Source organism: Ptychodera flava, chromosome 18, assembly GCF_041260155.1.
Source record: "Ptychodera flava strain L36383 chromosome 18, AS_Pfla_20210202, whole genome shotgun sequence".
In the NCBI taxonomy this organism is placed as follows: Eukaryota; Metazoa; Hemichordata; class Enteropneusta; family Ptychoderidae; genus Ptychodera; species Ptychodera flava.
The window spans coordinates 24,619,229-24,635,524 of NC_091945.1; the positions used below are offsets into that span (position 1 = coordinate 24,619,229).

The window sequence follows — 16,296 nt, forward strand, 5'->3', positions numbered from 1 at the left end:
ATTATTCTTTGAAAAGTCAAATACTGGAAATGCATCATCATATATAACGATCCCAAAAAAGGAGACTTCTTTCAGACTTTGAAAAATTGAGAAGGTAATATTACAGGCTGTTTTTACATGTAACTTATTAAATCTCACTGTTTCAAGTTTTTTTAAAGAATTCAATATTTCGATTTGCCCACACTCCAGAAATGACAAGTCAATATGCACTGTTTTAAGGTTTTGCGAGTCTGCAAATGATTCTCTAGATAAGTTTGCCAACGACGCCCCGTCAAAGGACAATTCTTCTAAGTGTCGCAGGCCTCGAAACAGTGACGATGGTAGAAGGGTGTAATCAGCTTCCACCTGAGCAAGTACGCGTATTGAAAGCTTGGATAAATTGGTCAGGTTCGAGAACACGTATTCTGGCATATGTGTGACACTCTTAATCGGAATTTCGAGTGTTTGCAGGCTGGAGAGGTGTTTAAATGTTTCCTTACCAAATGTAAGGTAGCCGTTGCCGAAGAATCTCAGCGACCTCAGCCTCTTCAATCCAACGAATGTACCAGAATCAATATGGAGATCGTTAGAAATCCACATGGTCAACTCTTCCAGTGAGTGAAGATTTTCGAAGTCTCTTGGCGAAAGGTTCGGAATGTGATTGCAGGACAGGTCCAGGTGAGTTGCTGATGACGGCAAGTGCCTGGGTACCGACGTCAAATCTCGATATGTGCAGTCGACATGAGTGGATTGGAAAACTTTACAACTTGGAACCGATGCGGAGATATAGCAGCACGACAGAAAGATGAAAATACAGACCAACAAGTCGGCACTTCTGTTCGGAATTTGAAGCATCATCTTGATGGTTTAACGCAGATCTTGTATAGCAATGATGTGAAGTATATATTAGTCTTTGGTCCACGAGATCGCCACCACAACTGCCCACTGTGTTCAGCGGACGGGCCGTTATCTACCCCTACATATTTCTTTATTTTGCGTGACAGGGAAGGAGGGACTGGATAATGCATTGTAGGTACTTGTAGGCGTTGCAGATCGATGACCAATCAAACATGCAAGTGAAAGGGTAGTGAAACTATTCAAACGTGTTTATGACATAATGCAAAATAGTGTACATTGTGTAACAAGGTAAAAAAAACTCATAAATTTTGACGATGTATTGAATTGCGGAACTTCAGAATTAAAATTGCAAACTGCAATGAGGTGAGCTGAGGTGACATCGATCCAAAGTGTGTTGTCGATGTAAACGGTTTTAGTCCAAACAAGCGTGATACTACTTTTCTTATTTCTTGGTCATCGAAATCCAAATCCCCTGACAACGAAGGCAATTTATACCAGTCAACAATATTAATTTTCTTAGGTTTTTCCAACATTGTCATACAAAAGTTTTTGCCTTGCATTGACTGGGCAATACAACGCCTTGTCAATTTTGGTCTATGGTCTCTCCATCTTATTATAGCAATGGATTGAAATTAAGGAATACAGGCTTCCCTTCTTAGATGAAAAAAACATTGTCAATCATGTTACCGTTCTTTACCAGGAAAAAATGGAAATCTGCAAAAATTCAGTGCTGCTAGTTTCGTCATTATTTTGCGAAAACTGACCATAACAAAATACCAAGTCACTGTACCAACGATAGGGATTCGTTTTTTGTAGTTGACTTTACATATTTGTACATGTTCATATTCCTTTCCATAAATATATTCAGCCTATGACACACCTCTCCACTAAACATTGTGGGGACAGATGATACCGAAGCTTTTATGTGTATGCTGTTGGCAGTACCCACACACGCACGCACACAGATACAGGCAGATAATAAACCATTCATAACACAAGCTTTAAATCGAATACCTGAGGAATACTTTATTTTCACTCGGAGTTTATTTTCGCTATTTTCGCTGGACCTTTTTTCCGCTAAAATAAAATCCAAATGATTTTTTATTTTCTATACTTTGCATGTAGACGGACTAGACGAAGTGCATTGAAAATTTGTTTTCAGCTAAAATAAATTCCAGTTAAAGCCCGGCGCGAAATGGATCGGGATCCGGATTAATGCCAAGTTTGTGTGGGCGTTTGGGGGCATGGCTCTGCATAATGAGTCTGTTGGTAACGGTTGCTATCGTTTGCATTATCTGCGTAATCTGATTGATCTCAAATCACGCTCGGACTATAGGTACAGCCTTCGCAATACGCGAAAGAAAAAAGAGAGAAGGAAAAAATATCAATTTCATCAAACAGGAACTTGCTGAGTTGATCGATTGAAGTTTTTGCTGCGTTGATTTACTGAAGTTTCGGAGTCATGTCATCGTTCGAGAATGATTCGGCTACTGACCGCCATATCTACATACGGAATTGGCGCCGTACGTAGTGTAAATAATTATCAAGAAAGTAATAAACATAAACATTAAAAATAATCCGAAGCTGTCAATTTCTATGTGGAAATCACGAATTACCGATCTGAACATTGACTGAGAAACACGGTCAAGAAAATGGTAGGAAATAGGTGAACGACGCGACGTCATGGCCGATTGTGAAAATAAAAAATAAAGTAAGTTCACTACATCACGGAAGGATCGAGAATTCCATGAATCTCGCGTGCCACGATATCTGTATGCGATCGAGGTCGGCTGCTCGGTTGCTTTTAGGGTGACCCCGGAAAACTCATCACGAGTTATGTTTATTTTCGGAGCAATGGGATGAACCACGGACTGGGTTCATAGATATCTTCGTTATGGAAGAAAATAAAGTCTAACCTTTATCGAAATCTTACGATGTAGTGCCAACTCAATGAGCCGATCTCGGACATAAGTATCCTCTTAGGCCTGAGCCTATCAAAGAAGATCGGGTGATGACGCTCACTTGCTCACCTTGAACCGACAAATAGAATGTTTTGATGTCTTACAAGCTTTGTTTAATTCTCATAACAGAAGTCCAAACGTTACTGGGGCAACCGGTATGTCAAAACCTTACCAACCCTCCGAACACGACATGTCATTGCCATGTGTGAGAACACGTGTACATGTACAAACCATACGGCCGCATTTATATCAAAAGCGACTGTAGCGTACCGGTACTTTCGGCCGTAGATTTGGAGGGCTGTTTAAAAAAAGTGGCTCTCTTTGACATGACTGTAATTAAATTGATAATGGAGGCTACCGCAATGCTTTGATGTTTATTTGTTTTCGATGTCATTGTCAATGCAAACTATGGACTCTGCCTACCGTTTTGTATAATACAGTGTACGCACTTTTCGCACGAATGCATCGTACCGGTACTGTCTCATCTCTTGCTAAGTCACACTTTCGCGATGTCATTGCATCATAAACGCTTGTTAGTAAAATGGTTTATGACAACCACGAAGTTTTCATACTGTGTGCACGCCAATATACATGTAACTCTAAGCGTATACACATGGTTTGTTTACATCGTAATTTTTCACGTATGCCCCGGTGGTGGCAGTCTCGGAGCAGCCGGGTACGCACGCTCGTTAGAAATTTCGCGGAAAAGAGAGTGATTTTCGTCGGTCATCACGGAGACATCTATGTCCGTGAAATCGAGAAAAAGGAGTACTTTTTCAGATCACCCTCCGAGAATAGGTCTGGTTCTTCTCCCAAGACGCTTTCTCACTCGTGAGAGTTAAACCCAGCAGCGGTCCCCCAAGCCATGATCCAGAACTGTCCCGGGAGAACCGTACATCAAATCGTGAAGGTGATTGTAACTACGTGCCCACCCCTAAAATCAGTTCGATTAAAATTTAGTATGTTCTGGCTGTTTAAAAATCCAGTGACCGTCCCTTTGATGGTAAACTTTGTTCTTGTTTTTTATGAATTGATACGCTGCATTACGGGGGGGGGGGGGGAGTTGAACATTGAACAAGGCAGTCTGTTACTGTGCACATCAAACACAAAGTCAACCCATGCTAAGCTAGTGTATTATGTGTTCCTTTTTCACCAAGAGTCAGCACACTTGCTTTGAAATTGGTAAATTATGGTATTCAAATGTCTTGGCAAACATTTAGGTAAAATCTCCCAGATATCGGAAAAAAGGGGTGTTTTTTGCAGTGATTTTCTCCCAGATTTTCCCAAAAAAGGGGGTGTTTTGCAGAGAAAAATTCTGGGGAAAGGGGTAAATTTCAAACTCTGCTAACGAGCGTGGGTACCCACCCATCCAGAGACTGCCACCGTCGGGACGTATGCACAGCAAAATGTTTGACCAGTTTACACGTCTGCGCGTCACTGAATGATTGACAATGGTTTGAATCACGGAACGAATGTTCCCTAGGGGCGATTTCCTTTGTTACGAAAGCGATTTTTCCCCTAATCGTCGGAATTTTAAAATGCTTTGTGAAACTTTGCGGATACCTGTATGGCCTACGTGTTTATGAAACAGTCTATGTTTATGGTATGCCAATGATGTTTGTTTGAGAATCGCTTCGGCTGATTTTCAGGGAGTGGTCTACCTTGCTGTTGCCAATTGTCACTCAAGCGCCATTATGAATTTTCGATGAGTTAGGGGTCTTTTATACCCCGCACTGGGGTTTAAATGAAATAGTACACAGTATACCTCATGCTAATAGGTGTTTGCTACTCAAATACTGGTAGGCTGGAACATAGGCTGGAATTAAAAAAAAACACGTGAAAGAGAAACTCTTACTTATGCATATCTGAAGCTTTGAAATAATATTTGACACATTGATGTTATTCACATTTCATTTTGTTTTCAAATAAAAACACATACAGATCGAAATATGGCTGTAGGTGTTCCGATAGTTGTGTCACAACAGGGTTCAATATACTAAAACTGTGCGATATTGATTGGGCTAGAATGCTTTACAAAAAGCTATTGTCTATATCACTGTCTGTGTGATTATATTTCTGTAAAATGAGACTTTCCTTGATGAGATTCATACATTTGCCTATGAATTAAATGCTTCAAGGTAAACAATAAATGGGTATTACACGTGTAAACAATTCTCCTTTCGTCTACAGTAACAAATCTTTTTCAAGAGACAACATTCAGAGTTTTCATTATCTTGAATCATTGTTCCATCAAGATATATCTTTCTGACAATACACAATTTTTATGTGAATTTACACGGTCGTAGCTCCTTGGATAAGATAGTATAATGCGCGTGGTTAACAAGAGTCATGCAATCAGGTAAGTGAAGGAAATGGTACTTTGTCAAGAGAAGGTCGAACAATTATAATCATCATCTTCATAGATCTTTCCCCTGATTACTCTCCGGTATACAACGCAGATCCTGTTTAGCAATGTCATACGCAAGTATATTACATGCCTCGAGGTGAATGCAAATCAGTGCATTGATTTGAATAGGAACATCCGGGATGTTAGCGGGCCGGTGAACGATGTGCTGACCGGTTTCCATGGTTACCCGGGCCAGTGAAGCCTTTCAATGTTTTCGATGTCAAAGTAGACGCTTAACGCTAGATATAAAATATCCATGCGCGCATTGCTATTCGGACATTCGTTAAAACCTGTTTGATGCTTGTCGATAATGGTGAAATTGCTTGAAAATGCCCTGCATATAACTAAATGTTATATAGCATTAACTGTGAAGAGGCATGTAATAAAAATATTATTGCCTGAATACATGGGTTTATGTGCCCTCGCAGCAGAAGACAATTTGCCCTCCTGGCGTCGGGCAAATTGTCACCTGCTCTCGGGCACCTAAACCCATGTGTTCAGGTAATAATATATAATATTAACCTGTCGTCCATGAGATTGCCATCGCAACTGTCAACTGTGTTCAGCAGACAGGCCGTGATTTACGCCTACATTTTTCCTTATTTTGTGTTACGGGAAGATGGGACTGGATAACCCCTTCCATACACTTTAGGTTTTACTGCCCAAAGGTGATAGGATGCAGATGGTCAATCAAACATGCAGGTAGTGAAACTATTCCAGTGTGATTCTGACATAGTGCCAAAGAGTGTACATTGTGTAATGAGTCAAATAAACTCCTAAAATTGCGATGTGTTACATTTTAGAACTTCGGAAATCAAATTAGTAAATATATGAGCGCTGAGGTGAGGAGACATCGATCCAAGTAGTTTTGTCAATGTAGTCCAAACAAAGGGTGATACTTCACGTTTTTAATCATTGACATCGAATCCCTAGAAATCAATGGCAATTTACAACAATATTATTTGTATTCGGAGATTTTTCTGACCTGTTCAAACTAAGGTATTTGTCTCGCAGTGACTGGGCAATACCAAGCTAGCTTAAATGAACACATGCCATGTCATTTTGGGCCCCGGCGTGAAATCGTCACTATCTTTTGATATTTTGCAGTAGTGGAATGATATTACAGCCACAACAGCTGCAAATGTGTAATAATCCAATCTCAAAATATCCGACAGTTTCCAAGAGTTTTAAACTCTGAAAAAGTGTTAAGCACTGTCATAAGTGTCGGAAGTGGCATGTTCATTCAAAAACTGATCACATGACAGAGAAATTACAGATTACAACAACAAAATGTCAACCATCGTGTGTTGTGCATTCAAGTAAATATCATTATGCTTGTTTCTTGGATGATAACGATGCATCTGTGCACGAACTACTACATTTTTTGTACTCTCCATGAGGGCGTTATTTCACAAACGTGTGGCAATGTCCAAATCAGCGAGCATAATACTTCTATACATGTCCTTCAATTAGCACATTTACACGAACCAACTTTGGTTTGAAAATAAAATCAGGAAAATAATACATTAAATTCACAACTACTGTGGCTTTAAGGAAAACAGGTTTCCCTTTGCGCATGAAAAATTTCAGTAAATGCGTGATGGGATTCAAACTCACAACGTACGGCACCTAGTCGCCTAGCAATGACTTCAAGAGTAAGAACTGCTCAGCAAAATACCCGCTCTTAAAAACGAGTGGTTCAATAACCCAGCTATGAACCAGGAATAAAAAGGAAATCTGGAAAATTGCAATGCTGCTAGTTCTTGTCATCATTTTGTGAAAAATGACCATAGCATAATACAGAGTCATTGTACCAGCGATATAGGGAATTGTCATTTCTGGTTTTGCATGCTTAAACCTTTTTCAAGAGATAACATTCCGAGTTTTAAGCACCTTGAATCATTCTTCAATTCAAATATTCCTTTCTGACAATACACAATCGTCGCACAAGATTTCCTTTTTATGTGAAAGTATATGGCCATACCACCTTGGGTGAGAAAGTATAATAGGCTTGGTTAACAATAGTCAGGTAAGTGTAGGAAATGGTACTCTGATACGAGAAAGTCAAACATTTATCATACAGTTTGAGTGCCTTTGGTGATAGTACAATGCAAAATCCATCATAGCAATTCTGACTTTGCTTTATCGACAAAATACAACTTTTGTCACTTTTGATGATACATAAAGCAAATGTCTATGTACTCAGCCAGTGATGTAATTTGTCGAGGGCATGTACAATTATCATTTTAAGTTGAGAAATTGCCTGTGAAACACCATTCATTCATCATATTGTAGAACCCTATGCACACGTTGTTCATTTCTATTTCTTCCTTGTAAACCCTTGGAAGCTCTGGACCCATTCCTGCATGGTCCATTCAATTTTTCTTGAACAGTACACTCTTTACTCATTCATTGTCACTTCTTACCCCTATGGATAATGACCCTAACCAAGAACCACATGACCCCACCACTTCCCCTCTCTCTGCTATATTTCCCATCACGCCCTCTATAATTACCCCATTCAAGCTACCACAGATGAAGCTACTCATGGCCAAAACTGACACATTCCTGAGAGACTGTCTTTATTTTCATTGCATAAGAACTTCAAGTTGCACAAGTCTAGCATTTGTATCCCCTGGAATTCTATAAGCTTAAGGCAGCATTCAAGCAAATGTTATCAAGGGTCTGGCTTGCTTCCTCAAGTAGTTGATATACTGAGAAAAAGAAAAGTTAATAGACACCTTAAAAACAACTTATGACACTGTTGGGAAAATCAGCATCAATTTGTTCAGAAAAGTACCAATGTGACAAGCAATACTTATGTTTGAAAAGATAATTTGTTGATTTGAAAAATCAGACCACCAACTCTTTCTTCCAGATTAAAGAATTATACTTCTTTACCAGGCCTTGGTGCGATATGATAGCCTTTAATGATGCAGTTGATGATTAAGTACATAAATGCCCACTAAAGTTGAAAACAGCTCTGTTGATTTGACTTGTTTTATATCTAGAGTGTTTATCACTAGTTGTAAACTTGCTGTCATAACAGCAATTTGATTCAAATAACATGTAGAGATGGCAACTTGAGACCTTTGCTTCTTCTTTGCTTTTCTTGTTAACTGTTGTTGCTTTCTAATCACATGTGTCATAACACCCAAATTCTTTGTCCTTACTTTACTTATAACTTCAAATTTGTACAGACTGTCATTGAAAAAAAACCTGCCTTTTCACAGCTTGACACGCCAGTGAGTCAAAACATTACATGAAAAATACGTATGGTAAGCAAACAAAGTCTGGGAAAACCATCAGGATTAAAGACCCAGTAACTGTAACCTTTGTCAAAAATTTCAGTAATTATTGTTCCACACATCAACTACAGCTCCACTCATTATAGCATGCTGAAATATAGAGTGTTTGGCTGATCAATATAAACTATATATGTGTGATATTCATTATTGTTGATGACTTAAATTCAGGTCGGGACTTGATTTAAGTTATCATCATGAATGATGCACATCACACACATACACATACACACACACACGCGTGCGCGCGCGCTCAAGATGGACTAGTTGAATTCTAGATATTGCAACATGCTATTTGGCATAGACCTAAGAAACAATGGTTAATGGTGGAGAAAATAATTGACTTAATGTCAAAAGTTACAGCTGCTGGGTGTTTAGATCAGTTTTACTTGACTATTTGTTTGACAACACAGAAAACGATCGCACTTACAGCATCTCTTCGACCATCTTCCGCTCGAAGGCCCTGGTGCCTCGGCAGCTGAGTGCTTGTGCTTTTGATGTTCTTGTACTGGGCATACAGAATATTCATGGTAGCTAACAACACAGCTGCCAGATTGTGCTGTATCTGTCACAAATATCACAGAGCGATTGAACATGTAATTTGTCAAGCTAGGTGAAGATCACTGAAGGCAAGTTGATGATGGATGTTACATGGCGCACAGTTTTAGAACAAGGAAGTGTTCGCCGGTAATGAGTCACCAAAATTTGATTTACATACTCTGACAATACTTACTGATACACTTTCCAGAAGTGAGGACTAGTATTTAACACATGAAATATTTTATGTCTGATGTATGTTCTCAACCAAGCATGACAGCTTTATCGTTGGATATTGCAGACTATACTGCTCACAAGCAGAATCGCTCTGTAACAGATAAACTTTTCCGTTACATTTCCTTCCCTAAAAAAATAAAAAAGAGAACTGAGATAATAAATTCTGTTGAAAATTTCAGAAAGTTGATAGCTTTAGTTTCAATGATACCATAAATAATTTAAAAGGGATGTGATTATATTTATGATAGCACAGGTTTTTTTTCATGATGAAGGTGAACAACCATTGAACCTTGGGAGCGGGTGGTCAAGAGTGGTTAAAAAATCTACACAGCAAAAATTGATGAAAATGTCTTACAACCGTGCTACTTTTTTAAAAGGCAACATTCTCATGAAGGAAGGCCAATATATATATATATATATATATATATATATATATATATATATATATATATATATATATATATATATATATAATATTTTATGTCTGATTTAAGTTCTCAACCAAGCATGACAGCTTTATCGTTGGATATTGCAGACTATACTGCTCACAAGCAGAATCGCTCTGTAACTGATAAACTTTTCCGTTACATTTCCTTCCCTAAAAAAATAAAAAAGAGAACTGATATAATAAATTCTGTTGAAAATTTCAGAAAGTTGATAGCTTTAGTTTCAATGATACCATAAATAATTTAAAAGGGATGTGATTATAGTATAGGATAAAGCCCGAGTACGAGTGCTCTTCTGGTGTATGAAGTCCAACCCAACGATAAAATGTCGAGGCCGCAGGCCGAGACATTTTATCGTAGGGTTGGACTTTATATACCAGAGGAGCCCGAGTACGAGGGTTTTATCCGACTTAAAAACTATCGCCCCTAACTGATATATTTTCGTTTTCAATGTGTTTACGTCAACCGTCCCCTTTGTGAATGTTACATGTTTAGGATATGAATTAAAACTTTTATTTGTTAAATAGCCCTCCAATGTAATGGAACATCCTATAAATGCCCTAGGGCACATTATATAAATGCCCTAGGGCACAGCAGATTTTGTGTTGCAGCTGGTTTCCGCTGTGTTACCAAATTTGAATATTAAAACGTACCAGATGTCTACAGAATATGACATGTTCACTTTTGATTGGACAGTACTTTATTACAGCGCTGTCATTCGTTTCTGGAATTTGGTGATCAAGGCTTTATGAGTAAATAAAACACCCTGAATTGAGCACTGTGATTGGTCAATCAACAGTAGATAGTTTTTAATTTATGATAGCACAGGTTTTTTTTCATGATGAAGGTGAACAACCATTGAACCTTGGGAGCGGGTGGTCAAGAGTGGTTAAAAAATCTACACGGCAAAAATTGATGAAAATGTCTTACAACCGTGCTGCTTTTTTAAAAGGCAACATCCTTATGAAGGAGGGGCAATATATATATATATATATATATATATATATATATATATTTTTTTTTTTTTTTTTTTTTTTTTTTTTTTTTTTTTTTTTTTTTTTTTTTTTGAGGGAAACATGCATACCTCATAAAATTTGATGATGGTACATGGTGCGCAGTTGTAGGACAAGGATATGTTCACTGGTAAAGAGTTACTAACATTTGATTGGCATACTCCGACAATACTTACTTATACACTTTCCAGAAGTGAATACTAGTATTTCACCAGTGAAATATCTTGCCTGATGTAAGTTCTTAACCAAACATAAGCTGCTTTATCGTTGGATATGTAAGTAAACATTATTGCAGACTACACTGCTAACGAGCAGAATCCCTCTGTAACAAATAAACTTTTCCTTTATATTTCTTCCCCTAAAAAAATGAAAAAGAGAAGTGGGATACTAAATTCCGCCAAAAAGTTAAAGAAATTTGATAACTTTAGTTTCAATGATACCATATATAATTTAAAAGGAATGTGATTATATTTACGACAGCACAGATTTGTTTTCATGGTGAAGTTGAGCGACCGTTAAACCTTCGGAGGGGGTTGGTCCAGAGTGGTAAACAATCTACACGGCGAAAATTCATGAAAATGTTTTTTGCAACCATGCTGCTTTTTAAGAGACAACATTCTCATGAAGGAGGTTGGAAAAGTTACGTAATTTAAAGCGAAAGGCATGCATGCCTCACAAAATTTGAGAAAGCTGCGGAACACAGAACAAAATTGACAACCCTCTCCAAAGACATAATGGTCCATCCCTAGTTAAAATAGTCATCAAGTTCAGATTACATTACCTCGCCTATATATTGTTTAAATGCATGGACTCTGGATTTTACAGCATCAGCCGTCAACGGTATGAGCCGTAGTATGTTGATGACATCAAAGACATGGTTTTCTGACTTAAAAAGTAAAATATGGTTTGTACAATCAATGTTATCGACCAACAACATCGTAAACTTATTGAAAACTTATTCTGACACCGATAAGAAACACTGGCCTCTGTACAAAACATCATTCTATAACCTTTTCGGGAATGTTGCTCTGCATGTACCTGATATACTGTGTGATGTTTACATAGTAATTAAAATGTGGGTGACTTTTTCTCTCAGCTCTCGATAGGCCTTTAGAATCACGAGGAATATTGAATGACAACACTTCAAAATCACCATCGCTCATCCCCAAACGACTTAGTGAAATATGGGGCGCCAAATGTAAAAAAATTAATTTACACAATCAAGCTTATTTAGAGATAGAAGAGATGGAAAATGTATATAGAGAGGAATTATATATATATATATATATATATATATATATATATATATATATATATATATATATATATATATATATATATATATATATAGAACAAAGCAGGTCAAGACGCACCAACTCAGGACACCAAGCTCTTCATTTATAAAATTTATTACACCGACGTTTCGTGGGAGTAATCCCACTTTATCAAGGTTAAAACAATCTGAAATAAAATAACAACGACAAACTTAAAGTAAAATACACATGCTAAAAAGATTGAATCATACAGAGACTGGAAAACGTGTAAAAGTTAAAAATAAAAATTGGCGCCAACTTACAAAAAAGCCGAGCAGAAAACTGCTCCGCTTTCCTTCAAACCCAGGAGTCGAATGGTCAAAGTGTGGGTATTGTTTCAAAACAACGTCAAGGCTTATTTATACTTGAAAGTCATTTGCATATTAAAGTGTAGGAAAGGTGGCAGTGCAAACCACACAGAAATGACGTACTAAAAATATCCGACTCTAAAAATACAGCTCAAACAGGTGAAATTATGAACCGTGGACAATAGCGTACATCCAAGGACACTTATGTAACAACTGAAATTCTACAATACATCAAACTAGAACAGTTACAAAGAAAACTAAAAAAGAATACTGCTGAAAGAGTGATGCCTACTAAAAATCGTCAAAATGAAATGAAGAAAGAGCTGTAAAATCTGCTTACACATCTAGAATTTTTGTGGTGTCTCTCTGTTCAAACCTGAGGATACATTGTGTTGAGTTGAAATATCCACTTGGACTCTGTGAAATCTCTGGAGAATTTGTCATCTTTGTGTACTTTTTCAAGAATTACAACTTTCATATTTTTGACGGAGTGGTTAGATGAATTAAAATATATATATATATATATATATATATATATATATATATATATTATATATATACACATATATATGTGTGCGTGTGTATACACACACACATACAGATACATTGCCCCACACGTTTGCGTATATGCATACATAAACATACATATAGTAAAAAATACGCGCACGCATATTGCGTATTCATTCACACATGTAGAATACATGCATACATACATACATACATACACTCATACACACATACATACATACATACATACATACATACATACATACATACATACATACATACATACATACATACATACATACATCGGACTTTGATACAGCTCGAAGATTTTACATCAAGCCTCGTTTTCGAGGCAGCTGCTGACGTTTACAGTATCGCATCAGGCAGCCTCGATCTGATTATACAACTACACAAAGCAAAATTTTACATACAGTCTCGTTCTGAGGGCACAGCTACAGCTTGGAAGTTTTATACACAGACTCGGTTGGAAAGTTTTACATACAAACCCGTTCTGAAGAGAGCTATAGCTGAGAAGTTTTATACACACACAGACTCAGTCGGAAAATTTTACATACAATCTCGTTCTGAAGACACAGCACGCTGGGAAGTTTTATACACAGACTCGGTGGGAAAATTTTACATATACAGACTCGTTCTGAAGAGAGCTATAGCTGAGAAGTTTTATACAAAGACTCGATGAGAAAATTTTACACGCAAACTCATTCTGAAGACGCAACACGCTGGGAAGTTTTATACACAGACTCGGTGGGAAAATTTTTACATACAGCTAGCTGGGAAGTTTTATACACAGACTCGATGGGAAACTTTTACATACAGACTCGTCTTGGATTATTAGTGTAATACCTAGTGATGCTTGTGCTCAGAAAGTGTGATTGAACTCTGCCCGGTATCACACGCGACTAGACCCTGGCAAGACGAAAGCTAATACACGCATAGTGCTGGCGCTCGTGCTATTCAAGTGCATTTGAACTTTCCGGTTTATTTTGATCTAGCCACAACAATAATAATAATAAGCTAGACACAACAATGATCGTGGTATTGCTATCAGGTGAGATCACTACTGATCTGGGCTGCTCGTAGCCTAGCCCCGTGTACATGTCTGTGTGTTCCCGGCGCGCGGCTGTGGTGGAGGCCGTATATTGCCCGGAACACACAGACCTATATGCAGGGCTACTCGTCAACCATACGTTAACCATACAACGATCGCTGCAGTCCGTCATCATCTGTGCAATGAACTGTTGCGGTCTACGCAGTTACGAGAATAAAGACAAAAATTTAATACTGAAATCTTGGTGCCATAAACCCATGCACAATGATGGATGAAAATAAATTTGAGTTAAAAGACAGCAGTTCTTGGTCTTGAACTTTCCTCGGGGCATTTGACACAAGGAGCATGGTGGAGGTACACGCGAGCATGTAGCTAAGGGACTGGTCAGTTACTTCAGCCATGGGGGGCGGTGGATTCATGGGGGTGGTACCCTATTTTTGACTTTGGTGATGGGGTCACCATGTTTTTGAAATGCCCAATCGGGGGTTAGTGTGTTTTTCAACAAGGGCTCATACTTGCATAAAATGCATTGTGACAGCCACAATTTCAGCATTGAGTTGCATTTTTGGCGCGCAATTCGGGCAAGTTCTTTAATGATAATAAGACATATTTTTAGAGCCCTTTCCTAGTGCAAAACTTTATATATTTGACATATATATATTTGAGATATCTGTATGTTTAAAATGTTTCGGCGCACCCTTGGGCGCATTTCTTTAAAATATCAAACATATTTTTCAGCATGCCCTTCATATGAAAAGCATGGCCAGTTCCTGATACTTTTCTGTATTCTCTATGAGAATTAATTATTAGAAAGCAACATGCAATAATATTTCAATCACATTTTCCTTACAACAGTTCTGGACATCTGCTTATGTATAAAGAGAGTTGGAATACATACAGCTCATTCAAAAATACTGTACTCAAACTTTAGAATTGTCACTTTTAAGTCCCTATCTTACAACTGACATGACACCAATTTCATTAAAACACAGAATGACTAATTGTTGAAAATATACCCCCAAAATCATATATATATATATATATATATATATATATATATATATATATATATATATATATATATATATATATATATATATATATATATATATATATATATATATATAAGAGCTTATATATGGAATTATTCAATTTATATTCACCTTTTGTTTTACCTTTGTTTCACACAGGGGGGTCACCCTGTTTTCGAAAGTTGGAATATGGGGACAACCTGTTTTCGAAAGTTGGAATAGGGGTTCAGCCACTTTTTGTCGTCGGCAAAAAATAATCCACCCCGGCCGAAGAAACTGACCAGTCCCTTATACAACGGTTGTGTTTATCGTGTTTACGAGAATTAGAAATGATCAGACACTCAAATTCAACAGTAAATCAGCGACGCTCAACTGACAGAGTATATGAGATTCATTGAAGACGTCATGGAGGTCGCAAGAGATCGCTTTCTACTTCCATGCCATGTTCAATGAATATCATATACTCTATCGGCTGAGTGTCGCTGATTGACTGGTGAATTAAAATGTCTGATCATTTCTAATTCTCGTAAACACAACCAAGCACCATGCTCTGTGTACCGCCATACTCGAATACTCCTTGCGTCGAATGCCCCGAGGAAAGTCCAAGACCAAGAATTGCTGTCTTGTTATTACCCACATTTGCCTTCATCGATAATTGTGCATGGGTTTATGGCACCAAAATTTCCAAATTAAATTTTTGTCTTTATTTTCTTAACTCTGAAGACCACGAAAGTAGGTTGCACAGCCGACTGCAGTCTTCGGTGAACGAGCACTGTGTAGTCGACGCCAAGCGCCTATCCTTTTTTTCTACCGGATGCGCTATTTTGCGGGTTGCGGGCTGCGGGCTGCGGTTGCGGGCATGAAAAAATGTGTGATTTTTGGTATCATTTTCGCTAGTAGTTAGAATAAATGCCAAAATAGTATCTAGATGCATTTGTTTACGGAATGAAAGCCGTGAACTTCTTGAATAATGCCGTTTAATATTTTAGCTTACATCTGGTAAAGCGCCACCAACGTCAGAATAGTCCATTTCCCATCCAACATTCGCCGTTGCACAGCGCACTGCCGATCGAAGCTTTCGAAATGATATGACTGAACACGGATGAGTAATAATATGAACACAAGACAGATTTCACAACAACTCGCTATATTAACTTTTTAAGTTATTATTAGGATGGATAGTTTAAAAGTAAATTTCGGATCGTTGACAGCACAGATAAACTGGGAGATGAACTACAGTTCGTTGAAACTCGACACGCCTAATAATTTGTTACTTTTTCATAGAATGCCATGGCCTTCTCACACTTCAGATTAGTTCAACCGCC

The 16,296-nt window shown here is 37.8% G+C and overlaps 1 long non-coding RNA gene across 1 annotated transcript; it reads right to left on the bottom strand.

The window, feature by feature from the left end:
- Positions 1 to 12,120: 12,120 nt before the first annotated feature.
- On the bottom strand, positions 12,121 to 12,867 carry LOC139117837 (uncharacterized). The gene is made up of 2 exons (XR_011548597.1): positions 12,320 to 12,867; positions 12,121 to 12,204 (listed from the first exon to the last, which is right to left on the bottom strand). It is a non-coding gene; the product is annotated as an uncharacterized lncRNA (long non-coding RNA).
- Between the last annotated feature and the right edge of the window lie 3,429 nt (positions 12,868 to 16,296).